This window comes from Pleurodeles waltl, chromosome 7 (assembly GCF_031143425.1).
Source record: "Pleurodeles waltl isolate 20211129_DDA chromosome 7, aPleWal1.hap1.20221129, whole genome shotgun sequence".
NCBI lineage: Eukaryota > Metazoa > Chordata > Amphibia > Caudata > Salamandridae > Pleurodeles > Pleurodeles waltl.
This window is the reverse complement of record NC_090446.1, coordinates 727,312,241-727,330,011: the sequence shown is the minus strand read 5'-3', so window position 1 is coordinate 727,330,011 and position 17,771 is coordinate 727,312,241.

Below are 17,771 nucleotides of genomic sequence, written 5' to 3'. Positions count from 1 at the left end.
TATGGGCCACACAGCACAAGTGCAGACTGTCTGCACTTCAGCTGTGTGGGCCATAACTGGGCTGCAGTGTGCCTGTGGTGAGCTCCGCTCCGCTGCCGGGACTAGTTTTTGGTCAAACTCCGCACTCCAAGAGGAGCGCAGAGTGCCATAAACTTAGTTAGCTCCTTCAGTAGAGAAGAGCTCAACCCCATCCCTACTCAGAAGGAGAGCTGCTAATTAAATATGCAAGCGCTAGACGGAGAGCCCCATAATGACTTGTGAGGTACAACAGTTTTTGGCCCTTCCTCAGACTGTGGTGGCTCCAGGAAGATGGGCGTCACCTAGTAACATGATTATACAAAACAGTCAGAGAGCACACACGGATCCCTCTGACAGACCTTTGACATGTCTGGGAGGACTTGGCACACCTCACACATGATGCTAAGTGGATCAGGGCCCTGGAATCCCCACAGACAATGGCGGTCATTACAACATTGGTGGTAAAAGCCACTTACCGCCGTGCAGAAGACCGCCAACACACCGCTACGGCAGCGGTATTCCGCCACAGCTATTATGACCCACATTTCGGAATCCGCCAAAATTCAGACACCCACACAAGTCCGCCACACCAAAGGTCAGTGAGAAACTGGCGAAAACAAAACCTCCACCATGACGCCAACAGAAATACGCCCACACTATCACGACACACGAATCCACGCGGCGGTCTTTCAACCGCTGTATTCCATTGGCGGTACACACCGCCACACTCAAAATACACACACTCTTACAAAACACTACCACATTGGACGATTCCAAATACACACACCTGAAACAAATACACACACCACTCCCACACACCCATTAAAATATAAAACACACGCCCACATCACCCACAAACCCCCACGACCAAAAATTCCAAAAGAAGGCCAGAGAGAGACACCACCAGCAAGAACAACAGCATCCACAGGCAAACAACACCATCACCCACAGAACTTCGACGCACCTCACACAACACACCACTACATATCACCACACTTATCACCACACACTCCACCCAACACATCACCTACACCACCCCATGGCACGGCAAATACACCCCAGGTTCTCGGAGGAGGAGCTCAGGGTCATGGTGGAGGAAATCGTCCAGGTAGAGCCACAGCTATTCGGAGCACAGGTGCAGCACACCTCAATTGCAAAGAAGATGGAGCTATGACGAAGAATAGTGGACAGGGTCAACGCAGTGGGACAGCACCCAAGAAATCGGAAGAACATCAGGAAGAGGTGGAATGACCTACGGGGGAAGGTGCATTCTGTGGTCTCAAGACACCACCAGGCGGTTCAGCGGACTGGCGGCAGACCCCCACCTCCTCCCCCACAACTAACAACATGGGAGGAGCAGGTCTTGGTGATTCTGCATCCTGAGGGCCTCGCAGGAGTAGGTGAAGGAATGGACTCTGGTAAGACAAATCTTAATTATTACATCCCCCACCCTACCTGCATGCTATCACATACCTCCACCCTCACCCCCAGCGCCCCAACTCCTCACATATGTCCCAACATCACAAACCACCCATTCCAACACCAAGCCCTGCATGCAACAACAAAGCATGGACGCTGATCACTAAAGCATGGCCACTGCACATACCCATACAACCCCCTAAACCATCATCACAATGTCCCACACAGAAATGCAAGCACTGGGGTACACGGTCACCCACCCATTACACACCATGACACACACAGATGTCATAACCATCCTTTTATACCCCTGCAGGACGCCTACCCAACATCACCGGACAGGGGGGTCCACACATGTCCACACCACCAACAGAAGAGGCCCACAGTGATGACAGCACCTCTGTCCAACTGGGTCTAGATGACCAGCCCGGCCCATCGGGGACCTCGGGACAGTCGGTTGCCCTCATTCAGTCACAGGCCACCAGAGACCTTCCCCCCTCTGGAAACACCAGCACAGCACCCACCCAGCGGGCCCATACCTCCGTCCACAGGACACGTCAATCAGCTGTGTGTCCACCACTACAGGGAACCCAGGATAACCCACCACCCCAACAACAACAGGGACCTGGGGGCAGTGGTAGTGGGCACACGGTCCAGGGGACGGAGGCCCAGGAACACATGGGAACTGGGAGGGCTGCTGTGTGACAGGGGGCGGACAGGCCAAGGGAACCCACTCTCCACGAGGCCCTCTCCTCCATCATGGGAGCCTACCACCACTCCCAGGAGACGATGGCAACGGTACTGGCCAATTTTCAGGAGACCCATCGCCTGCAGGAGGAACAGGATATGGGCTTCAGGGAGGAACTCAGAACCATCAGCTCCACCCTGGGCACCATCGTAGGGGTGCTGAAGGAAGTACTCAACACCAGGAGGGAAACTGTGGCACTACAAGGGGCCCCTGACACTAGCATGGACGATGAACTGCCCACTACCTCCGCCGGCGCTAGTGGACAGGACGCCCCGCCACAGGACCACCACACCAGCACCCCACCCCCTGCAGAGGGAGAACCACCCCGCAAATGGTCCCTGAGATCCAGGACAAAGACAGAGCACCCATGCCAAGACCCCTGCCAAGAAATGAGACCACCCTGATTGTCATCCTACTGTCCCACTTTGTCACCCTGTCCATACTTAAACTGCCCCAGCTCTACTTCCTATGCCCATTTAGGCAATGCACCTGTGAGACTAATAGACTGGACTCTGCCATGGACATTGCTCCGCCATCACCCCTCACCATTTCACTACCCCCTCCAATATTGAGCAATAAAATAAACACACTTAAATCACAAAACAATCTGGAGTCTGTCTGTGATTTCGAAATAGTGTATTATCAATTGCAGTGACAAAATGTTATTTCTATTATAATGTCAACATACCTATGTCACACAGCTCTAGTCCATGAGGAATCTAAGCAGATGTCACACAGTGGGACCCACATCTGTGAAATCCTAAGGGAAAGTGACAACTCAGTGACCATACACTGGGAGAAAACGACAGACAGGATAGAGGTGGTATTGTAAAAGTACATGTAGTAGGCAGGTTTGTACTCTTACCTGTGTCTCACTGGAAATATTGCTGGATCACTGAGTCCCTGTTTTTCATGTCTTCTTCCTCTGCTTCCTCGTCTTCACTGTCCACAGGCTCCACAGCTGCAACAACACCACCATCTGGATCATCCTCCTGCAGAAAAGGCACCTGTCGTCGCAAAGCCAAGTTGTGAAGCATACAGCAGGCCACGATGAACTGGCACACCTTCTTTGGTGAGTAGAATAGGGATCCACCTGTCATATGGAGGCACCTGAACCTGGCCTTCAGGAGGCCGAAGGTCCGCTCGATCACCCTCCTAGTTCACCCATGGGCCTCATTGTAGCGTTCCTCTGCCCTTGTCCTGGGATTCCTCACTGGGGTCAGTAGCCATGACAGGTTGGGGTAACCAGAGTCACCTGCAAATAGTGAGGGACAACTGTTAGACATGCACTAACCTGGAGTGATATTCCCAGACAACCATTCCCACTGACTTGCCTCCAGGTGCTCACCTAATAGCCACACACGGTGCCACTGGAGTTGACACATCACATAAAGAATGCTGCTATTCCGCAGGATGCAGGCGTCATGCACTGAACCAGGGAACTTGGCATTCACATGGGAGATGTACTGGTCTGCCAAACATACCATCTGTATATTCATAGAATGATAACTGTTCCGGTTTCTGTACACCTGTTCACTCCTGTGGGGGGGAAGCAAAGCCACATGGGTCCCATCAATGGCACCTATGATGTTGGGGATGTGTCCCAGGGCATAGAAATCCCCTTTCACTGTAGGCAAATCCTCCACCTGAGGGAAAACGATGTAACTCCGCATGTGTTTCAGAAGGGCAGACACCACTCTGGACAATATGTTGGAAAACATAGGCAGGGATATCCCTGATGCTATGGCCACTGTTGTTTGAAAAGACCCACATGCAAGGAAATGGAGCACTGACAGCACCTACACTTGAGGGGAGATTCCTGTGGGATGGCAGATTGCTGACATCAGGTCTGGCACCAACTGGGTACACAGTTCTTGGAGTGTGGCACGGTCAAGCCTGTATGTGATAATCACATGCCGCTCCTCCATTGTTGACAGGTCCACCAACGGTCGGTACACCGGAGGATGCCGCCATCTCCTCACATGTCCCAGCGGACGGTGCTGATGAAGGACAACAGCGAGCACAGAGTCAAACAACTCAGAGGTACGTACCCACAGTTCACCCAGAACACCAATCATGAACAAAAGGTGGCCTGTACGTGGGTTGAGTCTAGGCCTAGGCATGTGTGACGCAGTTGGAAATGAAGCCATGTGGGCCCCTGAAATGGCGGCTGCCTGACCTCTAAAGTGGGACAATGAGATGTGAGATAACTGCGCTGGCGTTGTTCACCGTCGCGGTAGGCCGTCGAAGACCGCGGCGCAATGCTGCATTGGTTAACATTGTACCCTATGGGTCCCAGGAGCCAATGACAATGTACGGCGGCGGTGACGGTACGCACCGCCGCAGACGTGACCGCCATTTTCTATCTGTTCAATCACTCGATGCCTGATCTTCGACAGGAGAGGACCTACACTGCAAGTGCTGCTGTGACCTCGGTCTGGAAGAGACGAGTGTCTGGGGAAAGGGCCCCTGCCTTCACATCGGAGGAGTTGGAGAAGCTCGTGGATGGGGTCCTCCCCCAGTACACGCTACTTTACGGTCCTCCAGACAAACAGGAAAGTACACAGGGAGCATGTTGTATGGGCTATGCCTGTGTGGAGAGGGCTGGATGTAAAAAGGAAGGGGTGAGAGTGCTGCGTGCATGAAAGACAGTGAATGCATGTGCCACATGCAAGGGTAGGGATGGGGGCCAATCACTTTGACGGTGCAGTTGGTAATAACTTCTCTTTTTCCCCTATATATTTCATGTAGGTCAGCGCCCACCAGAAAAAAGATATTTGGCGTGCCATCGCCAAGGATGTCTGGACCCTGTGGGTCTACCACAGACAGAGCACCCACTGCCGGAAAAGATGGGAGGACATTCGCCGCTGGAGCAAGAAGACGGCGGAGGCTCAGCTGGGGATGGCCTCCCAACGTGGGAGGGTTGCCCGTCGCACCATGACCCCCCTGATGTTCAGGATACTGGCGGTGGCCTACCCGGAGTTGGATGGGCACTTGAGGGCATCACAGCAGCCACAAGGGGGTGAGTACACTCTCATTCTGGTGACTTTGCGCGCAGTGGAGGGGTCTGGGTGGGGGAGGTGGGCTGTGGGTTTCCCTAGGCCAAGGCAGAGTTCACCAGTGGGACGGAGGGTAAACCAACCACTGTAGAGAGGTTCTGGAGGGGGCTTGTTGCCCAGAGTGCTTCATCCTGCCAAGAATTGGTGTAGTGGATGCTTTTCTCCACTGGTTCTGGAGGGGGCTTGGTGCCCAGAGTGCTTCATCCTGCCAAGAATTGGTGTAGTGGATGCTTTTCTCCACTGGTTCTGGAGGGGGCTTGGTGCCCAGAGTGCATCATTCACCCCGTGACGGACTCAGTTGCGTCAGTGCCCTTGCCGCTCATGGGCCAGCGGTGCTTGAGACGGCGGTGCCCTGTGCAGCAGTGCTTGAGATGGCGGTGCCCTGTTCAGCGGTGCTTGAGATGGCAGTGCCCTGTGCAGCGGTGCTTGAGGCGGCGGTGCCATGTTCAGCGGTGTTTGAGATGGCGGTGCCCTGTGCAGCGGTGCTTGAGATGGCGGTGCCCTGTTCAGCGGTGCTTGAGATGGCGGTGCCCTGTTTAGCAGTGCTTGAGATGGCGGTGCCCTGTTCAGCGGTGCTTGAGATGGCGGTGCCCTGTTCAGCGGTGCTTGAGGCGGCGGTGCCCTGTTCAGCGGTGCTTGAGATGGCAGTCTCCATTGAAGGGTCTCAGCTACTGGCAGTCCTTCATGGCCCAGTGGGGCTTTTGCTGGCAGTCCTTCATGGCCCAGCGGGGCGAGTGCTGGTGGTGGCCTCCTGGGCAGGTGGGCTGGTGCTGGCAGTGGCCTCCTGGGCAGCTGGGCTGGTTTTGGCCTCCTGGGCAGCTGGGCTGGTGCTGGCAGTGGCCTCCTGGGCAGCTGGGCTGGTGCTGGCGGTGTCTTCCTGGGCAGCTGGGCTGGTGCTGGCGGGTCCCTCCTGGGCAGGTGGGCTAGTGCTGGCGATCCTGTCCTGGGCAGCTGGGCTTGTGCTGGAGGTGGGCTCCTAGGCATCGGGGATGATGGCGGTCTTCTCCGCCGTGCTGCTCTTCCCAGACTTGCCGGGTTTCTTGTGTCCCTTCCCCACCATGGAAGGTCTCACAGCTGACTCCACACTCTCACCGGGACCCCTGGGAGTGGCTTTGGTGGCTGGAGTCTTCCCCCTCTCCGCCGGGCACAGGCCAACTTCTAATGCTTCACAGGTGGGGGACTGTCTGTGCTGTGGCTCCGTGCCACACTGGCTGCCCTGGTGGCCGGTGCACTCCAGATTCCGGTGACTAAAGGCACCACTGGTCCCGGAGAAGTTGTGGCTGAGGTGCTACTTCAGGACCTATGAGACGGATGGGGTGGGGGAGGTGTGGGAAAGAGGTCAAGGTTGGACAGGAAAAGTTTTTTGGACACACTGGGATGGGTAGCTGGAGGGGGTTTGGGAGTGGAGGAAGAGGTGGTGGTTGTAGGAGGTGTACGTTTGGTGACTTTGGGTGAAGGTGCATGAGGTGGATGGCTGTTGGGTGGGTGTGTGCCTGCGTTTGTGTATCTTGGGAGGGGGCGTCACAGACACACTGGGAGAGGAAACAGGGGACGTGTGAATGGTAGTGGGGGTGGTGACTGCACGTGAGCGGGGTGTGCTGGTGGGTGTGCTGGTGAGGGACGTAGTGGCTGTAGAGGTAATGCATGCAGGAGTGAGTGTAGACGAGACTGGGAGGGAGGAGAGAGATGACGAGGAGGGGGACACAGTGGAGGCAGTGGATGTTGGTGTGTCTGCATGTCTGTGTTGCTTGCGTGAGTGCCTGTGGGATGTGTGGTGCTTATGTTTGCCTGAGCTTCCCTTGTGTGTTGAGGTGTGTGCATGTTGGTCTGATGGTGTGCTTGGGATAGGCAGAGGTACAGGGGATTGGGTCTGGGTGGAGGAAGTTGGAGGGGGGAGGCTAGAGACGGGGACAATGGCTGCCATCAGTGCTGAGGCCAGAGTCTGAAAAGCTCGGTGAAGGGCCGCCTGACCAGAATGAATGCCCTCAAGGAATGGATTTGTTGCAACTGCCTTTCTACACCCGGGATGGCATTCAAAATGGTAGTCTGCCCAACAGTGAGGGACCTGAGGAGGTCAATGGCCTCCTCACTGAGGGCAGCAGTGGTGACTGGGGCAGGGCCTGAGGTGCCTGGGCCGAAGGTGATGCCCACCCTCCTGGGTGAGCGGGCACAGGGAAAAGGCTGAGGGGCTGCTGGGAGGGCGGTGCTGGTAGGGGGGTGGCGGCTGTACCTGTAGATGCAGGGGGCACAGATGTTGCCACAAGGGAGCTCCCATCAGAGGACGAGTCCATGTCGCTGGTATCAGCTCCTGTCCCCGCCGTGGAGCTCCCCTCGCCCTCCGTCACACTGGTGAATTCCGAGTCTGTAGTCTCGCCCTGCAGGGCCATGTGGGATGCAGCTCCCTCGTGCTCCGGTGCCAGTGCTCCTCCGCCTGATGATGCTAATGCACACAAGAACAGGGAGACCACAAAAAGGGGGAGGACAACAGAAGAAAGACATGTTGAGGCCATGGATTACCGCTACCGTTGGCGGACACGACAGACACAGAAGCCCCCTGCACTACGCCGCGCCCTTGGGCTCCACTGTTCAACTCCTGGGAAATGGCCTACAAGGCTATGGACGACATCTGCACACATAGATGACACAGGGGCATGAATAGCTGTACTTGGCACTCTACAGGGGTGGGATGGGGTGCCACATGGCCTGCCTTACGGAGGTGCCTTGCCTACGGAATTCGCACTGGCCTAGGGAAACCCACAGCCCTCCTCCCCCACCCAGACATCTCCACTGCAGGCAAAGTCAGCAGAATAAGAGTGTACTCACCCCCTTGTGTCTGCTGTGATGCCCTCAAGCGCCCATCAAACTCCGGGTAGGCCACCGCCAGGATCCTGAACATCAGGGGGGTCATGGTGCGACGGGCACCCCTCCCACATTGGGAGGCCATCCCCAGCTGAGCCTCCGCCGTCTTCTTGCTCCAGCGGCGAATGTCCTCCCATCTTTTCCGGCAGTGGGTGCTCCGTCTGTGGTAGACCCCCAGGGTCCGGACGTCCTTGGCGATGGCACGCCAAATATCTTTCTTCTGGTGGGCGCTGACCTACATGAAATGTACAGGGGAAAAAGAGAAGTCATTACCAACTGCACTGTCAAAGTGATTGGCCCCCATCCCTACCCTTGCCATGTGGCACATGCATTCAATGTCAATCATGCACGCAGCACTCTGTCCCCTTCCTTCTTACATCCAGCCCTCTCCACACAGGCATAGCCCCTACAACATGCTCCCTGTGTACTTACCTGTTTGTCTGGAGGACCGTAGAGTAGCTTGTAGTGGGGGAGGACCCCGTCCACGAGTTTCTCCAATTCCTCTGATGGGAAGGCAAGGGCCCTTTCCCCAGACACTCGTCTCTTCCAGACCGAGGTCACAGCAGCACTTGCAGTGTAGGTCCTCTCCTGTTGAAGATCAGGTATCGAGTGATTGAACAGATAGAAAATGGCGGTCACGTCTGTGGCGGTGCGTGCCGTCACCGCCGCCGTACATTGTCATTGGCTCCTGGGACCCATAGGGTACAATGTTAACCAATGCAGCATTGCGCCACGGTCTTCGACCGCCTACCGCGATGGTGTACAACGCCAGTGCAGTTATCTCACATCCCACTGTACAACTTTAGAGGTCGGCAGCCGTCATTTCAGGGGCCCACATGGCTTCATTTTCAACTGCGTCACACATACCTAGGCCTAGACTCAACACACATACAGGCCACCTTTTGTGTATGGATGGTGTTCTGTGTAAACTGTGGGTACGCACCTCTGAGTTGGTTGACTCTGTGGTCGCTGTTGTCCTTCATCAACACCGTCCGCTGGGACATGTGAGGAGATGGTGGAATCCTCCGGTCTTCCGACCGTTGGTGGACGTCTTGACAATGGAGGAGCGACATTTGATTATCACCTACAGGCTTGACCGTGCCACAATCCAGGAACTGTGTATCCAGTTGGACCCAGACCTGATGTCAGCAATCTGCCATCCCACAGGAATCCCCCCTCAAGTGCAGGTGCTGTCAGTGCTCCATTTCCTTGCAAGTGGCTCTTTTCAAACAACTGTGGTCATGGCATCAGGGATGTCCCAGCCTATGTTTTCCAACGTATTGTCCAGAGTGTTGTCTGCCCTTCTGAAACACATGTGGAGCTACATCGTTTTCCCTCAGGTGGAGGATTTGCCTACAGTGAAAGGTGATTTCTATGCCCAGGGACTTATCCCCAACATCATAGGTGCCATTGATGGGACCTATGTGGCTTTGGTCCCCCCCCCCACAGAAGTGAACAGGTGTACAGAAACCGGAAGAGTTATCATTCTATGAATGTACAGATGGTATGTTTGGCAGACCAGTACATCTCCCATGTGAATGCCATGTTCCCTGGCTCAGTGCATGACGCCTACATCCTGCGGGATAGCAGCATCCCTTATGTGATGGGTCAACTCCAGAGGCACCGTGTGTGGCTATTAGGTGAGCACCTGGAAGCAAGTCATTGGGAATGGTTGTCTGGGTCTGGGGTTATCCCTACAGGTTAGTGTGTGTCTAACAGTTGTCCCTTGCCATTTGCAGGTGACTCTGGTTACCCCAACCTGTCATGGCTACTGACCCCAGTGAGGAATCCCAGGACAAGGGCAGAGGAACGATACAATGAGGCCCATGGGTGAACTAGGAGGGTGATCGAGCGGACCTTCGGCCCCCTGAAGGCCAGGTTCAGGTGCCTCCATATGACAGGTGGATCCCTATTCTACTCACCAAAGAAGGTGTGCCAGATCATCATGGCCTGCTGTATGCTTCACAACTTGGCTTTGCGACGACAGGTGCCCTTTCTGCAGGAGGATGGTCCAGATGGCGGTGTTGTGGCAGCTGTGGAGCCTGTGGACAGTGATGAGGAGGAAGCAGAGGAAGAATACGTGCACAACAGGGACTCAGTAATCCTGCAATATTTCCAGTGAGACACAGGTAGGAATCCAAACCTGCCTACTACATGTACTTTGACACTACTACCTCTCTCCTGTCTGTCGTTTTCACATAGTGTATGGTCACTGAGTTGTCACTTTCCCTTACGATTTCACAGATGTGGGTCCCACTGTGTGACATCTGCTTAGATTCCTCATGGACTAGAGCTGTGTGACATAGGTATGTTGACATTACTATTTAAAAAACATTTTAGCACTGTAATTGCTAATACACTATTTCAAAATCATAGACAGACTCCAGATCGTTTTGTGCTTTAGGTGTGTTTATTTAAATGCTCAATATTGGAGGGGGTAGTGAAATGGTGAGGGGTGATGGTGGAGGAGTGTCCATGGCAGAGTCCAGTCTATTAGTCTCACAGGTGCATTGCCCATATGGGCATAGGAGGTGGAGCTGGGGCAGTTTAATTATGGACAGGGTGACAAAGTGGGACAGTAGGATGACAATCAGGGTGGTCTCATTTCTTGGCAGGGGTCTTTGCATCGTGCTCTGTCTTTGTCCTGGATCTCAGGGACCGTTTGCGGGGTGGTTCTCCCTCTGCAGGGGGCGGGGTGCTGGTGTGGAGGTCCTGTGGCGGGGCGTCCTGTCCACTAGTGCCAGCGGAGGTGGTGGGCAGTTCATCGTCCATGTTAGTGTCAGGGGCCCCTTGTAGTGCCACAGTGTCCCTCCTGGTGTTGATTAGTTCCTTCAGCACCCCTACGTTGGTGCCCAGGGTGGAGCTGATGGTTCAGAGTTCCTCCCTGAAGCCCATATACTGTTCCTCCTGCATGCGCTGGGTCTCCTGAAACTTGGCCAGTACCGCTGCCATTGTCTCCTGGGAGTGGTGGTAGGCTCCCATGATGGAGGAGAGGGCCTCGTGGAGAGTGGGTTCCCTTGGCCTGTCCGCCCCCTGTCGCACAGCAGCCCTCCCAGTTCCCCTGTGTTCCTGGGCCTCCGTCCCCTGGACCGTGTGCCCACTACCACTGCCCCCAGGTCCCTGTTGTTGTTGGGGTGGTGGGTTATCCTGGGTTCCCTGTAGTGGTGGACACACTGCTGATTGACGTGTCCTGGGGACGCAGGTATGGGCCCGCTGGGTGGGTGCTGTGCTGGTGTTTCCAGAGGGGGGAAGGTCTGTGGTGGCCTGTGCCTGTGTGAGGGGAACCGACTGTCCAGAGGTCCCCGATGGTCCGGACTGGTCATCTAGATCCAGTTGGACAGAGCTGCTGTCATCACTGTGGGCCTCTTCTGTTGGTGGTGTGGACATGTGTGGACACTGCTGTCCGGTGACGTTGGGTAGGGGTCCTGCAGGGGTAAAAAAGGATGTTTATTAAATCTGTGTGTGTAATGGTGTGCAATGGGTGGGTGACTGTGTACCCCAGTGCTAGCATTCCTGTGTGGGAGCTTGTGTGATGATGGTTTAGGGGGGTGTATGGGTATGTGCAGTGGGCATGCTTTGTTGTTGCATGCAGGGCTTGGTGTTGGGATGTGTTGTTTGTGATGTTGGGACATATGTGAGGAGTTGGGGTGCTGGGGGTGAGGGTGGGGGTATGTGATAGCATGCAGGTAGGGTGGGGGATGTAATAGCAAAGCTTTGACTTACCAGGGTCCATTCCTCCACCTACTCCTGCGAGGCCCTCAGGATGCAGAATCGGCAAGACCTGCTCCTCCCATGTTGTTAGTTGTGGGGGAGGAGGTGGGGGTTAGCCGCCAGCCCGCTGAACCACCAGGTGGTGTCTTGAGACCACAGAACGCACCTTCCCCGGTAGGTAGTTCCACCTCTTCCTGATGTCCTCCCGATTTCTTGGGTGCTGTCCTACTGCGTTGACCCTGTCCACTATTCTTCGCCATAGCTCCATCTTCCTAGCTATGGAGGTGTGCTGCACTTGTGATCCAAATAGCTGTGGCTCTACCCGGATGATTTCCTCCACCATAACCCTGAGCTCCTCCTCCGAGAACCTGGGGTATCTTTGCCGTGCCATGGGGTGGTGTAGGTGATGTGTGGGGTGGAGTGTGTGGGGTGGAGTGTGTGGTGATATGTAGTGGTGTGTTGTGTGAGGTGCGTGGAAGTTGTGTGGGTGATGGTGTTGTGTGTCTGTGGACGCTGTTGTTCTTGCTGGTGGTGTCTCTCTCTGGCCTTCTTTCAGAATTTTTTGTTGTGGGGGTTTGTGGGTGATGTGGGTGTGTGTTTTATATTGTATTGGGTGTGTGGGAGTGGTGTGTGTATCAGGTGTGTGTATTTGGAATTGTCCAATGTGGCTGTGTTTTGTAAGTGTGTGTGTATTTTGAGCGCAGCGGTGTGTACCGCCAATGGAATACCGCGGATGAAAGACCGCCGCGTGGATTCGTGTGTCGTGATAGTGTGGGTGTATTTCTGTTGGCGTGACGGTGGAGGTTCTGTTTTTGCCCATTTATCACTGACCTTTGGTGTGGCGGACTTGTGTGGGTGTCTGACTTTTGGCGGATTCCGAGATGTGGGTCACAATAGCTGTGGCGGATTTCCGCGGCCGTGTGTTGGCGGTCTTCTGCACGGCGGTAAGCGGCTTTTACCGCCAATGTTGTAATGACCGCCAAAGTATGGCCTGCTTTGCCAATCTTGCCTTCCTGCTGGCTAAGCATCTTCTCACCATACGTTGGAGGGCCCAACAGCTTCTGATCATTTCCCAGTGGCACTGGGCACTCCTTCTTTGAGGAGAGGCACAGAACACCATGCTACACTGGGAGGAAGCCAAGTACCTCAGAAGACACTCTATTGCAGCAGCTTGGAACATCATGCTCTCCCAGTTTAAGGAGCTAGTTAGAGAAGACACCACCTTACCCATAACCCCCTGAGATACTATTACTTTGCCGTTGTCAACATCCCCTACCTCCATCGACTTGATGAACCACCATATACTGGGTTGGTGTCCCCCTCCCTTCCCGTGATGTGAGGGGGTGTGACCAGGCCACCCATGTGGCCACCACCTCCTTCAAACCCCGTCACTTACAACTCCAAGCCCAGGCCTACCTCTTCTCTCCTGTATACCCTACTGATGATGTTGCCTGTGCTTATTCCACTTTGTTGCCCTTTTTCCTCACATGTTTTTCCCTGATCCCCCTGTTCCTGCAGAGGTTTTTTTCTCTTCCTTCCATTCCACATCCATCCCTTTAGAGCAACTCAGATGTCTACGTTTAGATCTTCAGTTGATAAACTCAAAATACAAATGTATGTCGTGCAGCCCACTGCTCAAATCATGCTACTGTACAACCCGCAAAATTTGTCTTTCTGACAAAGTATATCATTACCTGAACCGCTTGTCATGTATATACATCCATCTATTAACCTCTCAACGATGTAACATGACTTTCAATCATTTTCGCACGTGGCATGATATAACCAAAACAGTCACAAAAAAACTCAAAAAAACTTTGTTTTTTCTTCTAAAAAATAATGTTCCATTATTAAAATAGTTTGAGGTCCACCAATGTACCAGTGTGAGACCTGGCATCCTTGGCATAGTCTCCCCTGTCTTTTTTGCTTCTTCTTCCTATGTTTTGACTGTGTGCTGGACTCAGGGCACTTTATTAGCACTAGTATAAGTGCTCCCTGTGCAAATTACATGTGTAAGTGGCTTTTCCATGATTGGCATATTTGATTTGTGCACTTTTCTACAGACTAGTAAGTCCGTAGTAAAGTGCACTAGAGGTGCCCAGGGCTTGTAAATCAATTGCTACTAGTGGCTTGTAATACTGATTGTGCCACCCACATGTCAAGCCCTGTAAACACTGCTCAGACCTGCCACTCCAGTGTCTGTGTGTGCAGTTTTAAACTGCCAATTCGACTTAGGAAGTCTACCCACTTGCTATGCCTAAACCTTCCCTTTTAAAACATGCAAGGCACCCCTAAGGTAGGCCCTAGGTAGCCCCATGGGCAGGATGCAGTGTATGTTAAAGGTGGGACATGCACTGATGTGTTTTACATGTCCCAACAGTGACATACTGTCAAATTTCGGTTTCCCTGTTGCAAGGCCTAGCACTCTCATGGTTAACATGGGGGCTACCATTGAATATCTTTTAAATGCAGTTTGTCTTTGCGAGCAGATAGAAATTTGGAGTTTGGGGTCTCTGAACTCATAATTTAAAAATACATCCTTTAGCAAAGTTGTTTTTTAAATTGTCTGTCTGAAAATGCCACTTTAGAAAGTGGGCATTTTCTTACTTGAACCATTCTGTGACTCTGCCTGCCTGCTTGGGTATTCCCTGTCTGGGTCAGACTGACAGTTGGACTGTTTGTGAATCTCCACTAGATAGTGACACAAAGGGAACTGGGGTGTAGCCTGCATATCCCGATGGGCCATCTGGGCTAGAGTGGAGGGAGGAGTTATCACTCACACCTGAATGGGCTGTGCCTGCCCTCACACAATGAAGTCTCCAACCCCATGGTGTGTGTCTGGGGCCAGGACTGGGCAAGGCAGGATCTTGTGGACAGAGACTTTCCCTTGAAGTTTGCCTTCTTCAAAGACAGAAAGGGGTATAAGTAGTGGACCCAAAACCCCAGATTGTCAGATTTACTTCTGTAACCAAGAGGAACCTCTGCCAAGGAGAAGAGCTCAAGAGCTAAGAAGAAGTGCTGCCCCTTCCTGTGACTGTGCTTTGTTGGGCTATCCTGTAGTCGTTGCTTCTGTCTGAGGAAGGGGACAAAGACTGGACTTTGTGGAATATTCCTGCTTGTGAAGAATCTCCAAGGGATTGGACTGTGCTTGCCTCCTGTTTTGAAGACTCAGGGCCATCAAAGACTTCCTCTGTCAGCACTTGGGCTGTTTGCTGAGACTTCTGCCCTGCCAAGTGGTACCCTATCCAGTCCCTGGACCCTTCAAAGGTGAAGCTGGTAGAACAAAGATGGAAATCCACACACAGGGAGCCGTGCGGGGAACATTTCATGCACCACCTGCAACGCGGATGTAAAAACAATGCACCACCCGCCTCGCAGCTGATTTCAACGCATCACCTGCATTGCAGCTAGAGAAATGACGCAACAGCTACTTGAGGCTACAGCAACTGGTGCAAACTCCACGCAGTGCAGTTTTACATCACTGTGCGACCAGGGGTTCTCACGTATCATTACTGGGCGTCAAAGTCATCGGGAACCTGCGCGGATTCCATGTGCCCTGTCCAGAAATTGAAGCATCGCTCTCTTGTGGGGGAGAAAAACAATGAATCCCCTACTTTAAAGGAGAAGAAACGACGCATGACCTCACTTGAGAGTAAGGTTTCAACGCATCGTTGACTTTTACGATGCACGCTCGCCTGTGTGGCTTTATTTCTGACACAAACCAGGTAAAAACAACATTTCCATTGTTTTCCATGCAGTAAGATTCTACTATTTTGAACATTTCTAACTTTACTTGTGTATGTTGGGTTTTTGTGGTTTTGGTCTTGTTTGATTTAGATAAATATTGCCCATTTTTAGGGTCGAGCCTGCGTCGCATGCGCTTGCGCATGCGTTCGCTAAGCGAGAAGCTTTAGGTATTAAAAAAGGGCTCGGAGCCCCATCGACGTCACGTCAGTGTCTTTCATTGGCAAGTTGGCTTGCCTGTTAGAATCTGCTTCCTTTGATTAGTGGAAGGCACGCATATGTCATGCCTTTTCCGGTGGTTAGCCCTCCTCGAGTGCAGCGACCAAGTACAGAAAACATGCGAGGCTCGCTGTTTCCTTCAGGTTTGTGGACTACTTTTTCTATATTTTTGCAGAGCGATTTCACTGGGCAAAAGTCGAGCGCACCTTGTAACACAGTTAATTGCACTTTTGCTGGTTATGTTTATAATTGCACTTTTGCTGATAGGTATTATTACGTGTGAACTGTAGCAGCACGATCGTGCTGTTTTTTTCTTTTAGTGCAAGAAAAATCCGGTTGGGAGTTTACAACTGTGAATAGCTGTAACTCTGACAAATGCGAGACCCTAGTGCATTGCAAATGCTTGTTCTAAAATGGTGTGGTGCCTATTTTGTAGTGTTTTCACTGTATTACTGTGTGTGCTTTGGTACAAATACTTTACACATTGCCTTTGAGGTAAACCTGACTGCTTGTGCCAAGCCAACAAAGGAGTGAGCAGGGGTTATCCTAAGTGTGTATCTCCATTGACCCGACTGGAGTGAGGGTCCCTGCTTGGACAGAGTGCAAACTGACTGCCAACCAGAGATCCCATTTATATCAACCAGTATATTCATTCTGCAAAATAGAAGAAATTGAAGATTCCATTGGAAAGTTAGTCCTTACTTTTCCTCAAGCGTCCACTGAGTCATTCATTCTTATACTACAATTTCTCACCATTTCCATTCCCTCATAGTCATACCTTAAAGATCCAATCTCAGACTCATTTACAGAGTTAAAATCTGGATGCTCCCAGCAAGCAGGATACCTTCCTTTTTCTCCAGTGAGCAAAAAAGATATCTCAACCATCATCACAGTTCCACCAATAGAGGAAAATGTTTGCCACCAACACTCCATTTTTCTCTTCACTTCCACAGTTCCTATGTAACACAGCACAACTCGTGCCATGCTTTTCCATGACTCCTTCGCCCGGTCTTCCTTAGTATATCAACAACTCTCCTGAGTGCAGAGAAGCTATTTTGACCTTTCACACCACTCTTTGCATGCACATATTGACCTTTCTTAATATATCTAACCCCTTTGTCACATACATTAAATGAATTTTGTACTTCTCTTGCAATTTCTTTATGCAATGCCTGTCCATGGTGATAGACACTGCCATGGAAAGGCTAGCTGTAAGGGGGACTCGGGGTGCCCCTGGGGGCCCCTGCACTGACCATGCACTTGGCATGGGCAGTGTAGAGGCCCCCAGGCACAGCCCCATCGCGCATTTCTGAAATGCGCGACAGTTGCTGCTGCACCTGCTGCACATCAACATTGCCGCCGGCTCTATTATGAGCCAGCTGCAATGTTGATGTCATAATAGGGAGCCACTGATACCTCCAGCACTGGCAGTATGGTGGCGCCCGCGGCTTCGGTGGTCTTCTAGTAAGACTCCCGAAGTCATGATGAGGGCCTTTGTTCCGAGTCGGTGCGAATGGATAACCACAGTTGCACATTTTTCTTTTTTTTTGGTGCTATCCACATTGAATTCTCAAAACTTGCAAATCTCCAGTTCTATTAATTGGATTTTTGTTATTTTGGTCCTGTTTCATTTACTAAAAATTACTTTAGTTTTCTAAACTGGTGTGGGTTCCTTTTGTGATGTGTTTTCAGTGTGGCACTGTTTGAAGTGTTGCACAAATACTTTACACATTACCCCTAAGTTAAGCCTGACTGCTCTTTGCCAAGGTATCCAAGGGTTGAGCACTAGTTAATTTAGTGGCTTTTGTTCACTCTGACAAATATTGTGGTTGTTGCCGGAGTCCGGTTTCCACCCCCTCAACTAATAACCATTCGTATTCAGTGGTGGGATACAGTACTTGTGTTTGTGCAGTGCCACTCGGTAATTTTGTGCACAGCTAAAATCCCATATAAATAATCTGACATCAGATTAAATTTCATTTTAAATTCTTCCT